Source organism: Dipodomys spectabilis, unplaced genomic scaffold (assembly GCF_019054845.1).
Source record: "Dipodomys spectabilis isolate Male_0828 unplaced genomic scaffold, ASM1905484v1 ptg000599l, whole genome shotgun sequence".
In the NCBI taxonomy this organism is placed as follows: Eukaryota; Metazoa; Chordata; class Mammalia; order Rodentia; family Heteromyidae; genus Dipodomys; species Dipodomys spectabilis.
This window is the reverse complement of record NW_024871276.1, coordinates 2,785,952-2,790,794: the sequence shown is the minus strand read 5'-3', so window position 1 is coordinate 2,790,794 and position 4,843 is coordinate 2,785,952. Positions and strand designations below refer to the sequence as shown.

The window sequence follows — 4,843 nt, the reverse complement described above, 5'->3', positions numbered from 1 at the left end:
CATCCCTGGTGGTGAAGGAAATGCAAATAAAGACAACCCTGAGATACCACCTTACCCCAGTCAGAATGTCCCACATCCACAAATCAGCCAACGACAAATGCTGGAGGGGATGTGGAGAAAGAGGAACCCTATTACACTGCTGGTGGGAATGTACACTTATACAACCACTTTGGAAAGCAGTCTGGAGGGTCCTTAGAAAGCTAAAGATTGACCTCCCTTACGACCCAGTCATACCACTTCTAGGCATCTACCCTGAACAACAGGAACCAATATACAAGGACACGTGCACCTCCATGTTTATTGCAGCACTGTTCACAATAGCTAGGGTATGGAAACAACCTAGGTGCCCCACCACAGATGAATGGATCCAAAAATTGTGGTATCTATACACAATGGAATATTATGCAGCCATTAGAAATGACAAAATAATGGCATTTGCAGGGAAATGGATGGAGCTAGAAGGAATCATGTTGAGCGAGGTAAGCCAAGAACGAAGAGACAAACGGTACAGGGTCTCCCTCATAAGTGGATGCTAAATCCAAAAGGTTAGTGATACGACAAAACTAACAGGACTTAAGAAACAAAGAACTCCCGCTCATCTGGTTGAACCACTACTAAATATCCTCATGCTGCTGATCACAAATATGGTATATAACATGTGAACACTGTTATATATTACAGACTGTGGTAGACAATTTGCTCCAGGGAAGTTAGAATGAACTTGTGACTTTGAAATTATGTAATCATTTAATCACAATCAAAAAAAAAAAAAAAAAAAGAACCTCGGGGAAGGGAGGGAGGGAGGGGATGGTAGGGGGAAAACAATGGAGGGGGTAACAATGTTCAAGAGGAAGTGTACTCATAACCTCACTCATGTAACTGTGACCCTCTGTATAGTAGCTTTACAATAAAAAAAAAAAAAAAAAAAGGGAGGGGGGTTCCTAATGCTGAGACCAAGAACCTGTGATACAGAGAGTGTTGAAAGAATTCGGCAAGAGCGAATACATACTAAAAAAAGTGAAATATAAGTCTCTGAGTAGGTAAACCAATTATTAATACTAGAACCATAGAACGAAATAATACATCTTTGACTTTAGTTCTAACATATACTTAGCTCAGCCCTGTGTTTGTGTATGTTGAGGTACCCTGATAGCAAGTCCTCAAAAAAGTCCAGTAAGTGATTGAACACAATGGAAGACAGAATGTGGAGAAAAAAGGAATGTACAAAAGCATTCCTGGTGGTCACCAGAAGGAAAACCCAAAACTGGAAGGACACTGATGAAAGTGAACTATGCAACTTGTGGGTGGAAATGGGAGGGAGGGAATGGGAGGGAATGAGGGAACAGATAGCACTATGTGAAAGGAAATGTACCTATTCACCGACGTATGTAAAGGTAACCCCACTGTGTGTCACTTCTAAAACAACAATACATTTTTTACAAAACTCAAAAAACTGGAGGGAAATGAACTACAGAGGCTTCATGAGGTTGCAACTGAGCGTAACCTGGGGAAATCCCCACAGGTGGCAATGTGGGGAGATGTTGTAAGGTGGGAAACCACGGGGCATTCTCAGGAAGTAGACAAATTTGGTTGAAGCATAAGGTACAAATAGTGTGCAGTGGCCAGCAGGGCTAGAAATGAATCTGAGACCTAGGCCTTCCAGTTACACAAAAGGAGAGTATATTGAAGGCAACCACCCACTCAAGAGTTTCCAATGAGGAAGGTGTCCAACAGTAGGGAAAAAGACAGAACAGCAGAGCTGAAAGGCAGGGAGAATAGTGCAGTTGAGGACAGTGCATAAGGAGGAAAAACTTCAATGAGGGATGTGGGAGGGAAGAAGGAAACACTTCAGTTCTCCAGTCCTGGTGCAAGGGAAGTTAACCTTGAGTCACAAATCCTCATCCCCGGCAGGGATTCTGCTTTGTCACTTTCCCTCACTGGGGGATTTGTCTGTCTCTTCCATTCACAGATGAAGTCTGTAATCAGCACCTTTGGCAAACAATGTTTAAGAAGACATTTTCACTCAGAGTGTATGTAGTGTGTGTTTCAAAAAAAATAATTCAACTTGGGTAAATAAAATTCATTTCACTTTAAGGAAAAAAAAAAAAAAAAAAAAAAAAAAAAAAAAAAGCATTTGAAACATTTTAAATTATAAAGCTCTCTTCTATGTGGATCAGGTGATTAAAAGACCAAGTATTCAATATTGTTTTATGGCATGATTAGTCTGAGAGTGGCTTTGTTCTAGAACATAAGACATCAAACTCTGAAACCTTGAACCCTTGAGAAAGGATTTGAGAATGTCCTTGGTGAGAATGTCTCTCTATCCATTCTCCTTCTTTTCTTATACATCACCATGCCGAGATTGCTAACACAAGCATTCTTGTACTTATAAATCACAGACCAAATCAAGGCTGATAAGCTCTACTAATAATCCTAGGCTAAAGGTGACATGTCAATGCAAACTTCACAGAAATTACCAAATTCAAGCAGAAAGGATAAAGCCATCATAAAGAAGAAACAAACAGGAAAAGACTTCACCTTCACACTTGTAAAAAAATTGACTCTATATCCGGAGGTAATGCAGGAGCTGAGGTACCATTAGAAGATATTGTGATAAAGACATGCAGAAATTCCAGATTCTTGCCTCAGGACCTCTTGCATCTCTGCTTTGCAATGTACTGGGGTAACATAAAACAGAAGAAATTACAACAAATGGATGTCATTTCACATGTTATCTCTGAGGCTCACAAATCAACGAAAACCTCTGGTGAGCCAGATTACTCTTAATGGATGAGCCGGGGAGCAAGATCCAAATTAGGACATAGGCATACATCACATGAAGGCTCCAGCAAAGAGACAGAAATGGAAATCCACTACTATAGGTAACAATTTGCAGCCCAGTAGCTCCACCTTTTCATAAGCAGAACCCCTTGGGTGTTTAGAATCTAACCCACTAAAATAGCCTTTGCTCTCTAGGAGACAAGTAAAAATGAGAGTATACATGAGAACAGCATTGAAAACACACCCCTTGATAGATTTTCTAATGTGCAAGATGTAGACATAACATGCTACTATACATGCATATGTGTACAAATACATTGATGAACCAACCCATGGTCATGTAATCCATATTTTATGAGAGCACCCTACTCCCATGCAAGTAAACAAGCGAACGTCTAATTTTCTTTCTTTTTTCTCTTTTCTTTCCTTCCCTCCTTCCTTATTTCTTTCTTCTTCTTCTTTTTTTTTTGTAATACTGGGGTTTGAACTTAGGCTGATGCTTTACTACTTGAACCACACCACCAGCCCTTTTGATGCCTTCAGGTATTTTTTAATGGGGTCTCCCATGTTTTGCCCAGAGTTCAGTTTTGTATTACAATCCTCCTACCTGTATTTCCTGCTTAGCTGGGATTAGAGGTAAATTACCAGGTCCCACCCCTGAATAAACATTAAAATGAATCATTAAATATAAAATTTACTATGATCTCATTTCTTCCAAATGTCAAGTGTATGCATTTGAACATCATGTCTTTTATCAGACTAACCTATGAAGATGAGAGAAAATGGCATCACGGAAGATGGAGGCCACGAGGGTGAGCCGAGCCACCGGTGTCTCGAACTCGGGCGCTGTGGTGGCATCAGGTGCGGTTTTGCAGGCTGCAGTGGCAGGTACGAACAACTCAAGGGCGAATGGAACCGCAAAAGCCTCAATCTTAGCAAATGTGGGGAAGAGCTGGGCCGCCTCAAGCTGGTCCTGCTGGAACTCAACTTCCTGCCCACCACAGGGACCAAGCTAACCAAACAGCAACTCACTCTAGCCCGTGACATACTGGGAATCGGGGCCCAGTGGAGCATCCTTTGCAAGGACATCCCCTCCTTTGCGCGCTACCTGGCCCAGCTCAAATGCCACTTCTTTGATTACAAGAACAGCTCCCGGAGTCAGCCTATATGCACCAGCTCTGAGGTCTCAACCTCCTCTTCCTGCTGTCCCAGAACTGGGTGGCTGAATTCCACAAGGAACTGTGTGTCCCTGGAGCAATACCTGATGGAGGGCAGCTACAACGAGGTGTTCCTGGCCAAAGGGAACGTCCCTGCCGAGAGCTATACCTTCTTCATCGACATCCTGCTTGACACTATCAGGGAAGCGATGGCTGGGTGCATAGAGAAGGCCTACGAGAAAATCCTCTTCACGGAGGCTACCCGGATCCTCTTCTTCAAGACACCAAAAAAGATGACAGACTATGCCAAGAAGCGAGGATGGGTCCTGGGCGCCCATAACCACTATCCTTTTGCCAGCCAGCAGCAGAAGCCAGAGACAAAACCATCTCCTCCACGGACCTGGTGAAACAGGTCATTGAGTATGCCCGGCCCCTGGAGATGATTGTGGCCTGGGCTGAGCGCCAAGGACCGGCAGGACATACATGGCTGTTCAGTCCTGGTGCAGCTGTCTTCCAATAAAGGTGGATTGACCTTACTTCCACTTGTCTCCCCAGTGGGGATGGCGGGGAGCAGCCTGGGGGACTTGGAAGCCTAGGATCTCTTGGTGGTTGCTAGTAACACCCCCTCCAGCCTGCCTGTCTAGAGGCTGCTGCTCCAGGCCTCAAGCACAGGCAGCACATGTAGAGGGATTGTTCCAGCCTGATCTGGACACAGTGCTGGGCCAGGACATCACAGTGGGTAATGTCCCAAGTTTTTAAAGTGTCGACAGTGAATTAAATAATTTTTAAAATGTGAAAAAATAAAAGAGGTGAGAGAAAATGTCTTCCTTAGACATTCAAACAAATTACTGTAAATGCGAGCTATGACTGCAGGTGTATATTTGGATAACATCACAGAAGATGAA

General features: G+C 43.3%; 1 pseudogene; it reads left to right on the top strand.

The window, feature by feature from the left end:
- The first annotated feature begins 3,572 nt into the window (after positions 1-3,572).
- LOC122100749 lies at positions 3,573-4,458 on the top strand (annotated as a pseudogene).
- Positions 4,459-4,843: the final 385 nt, after the last annotated feature.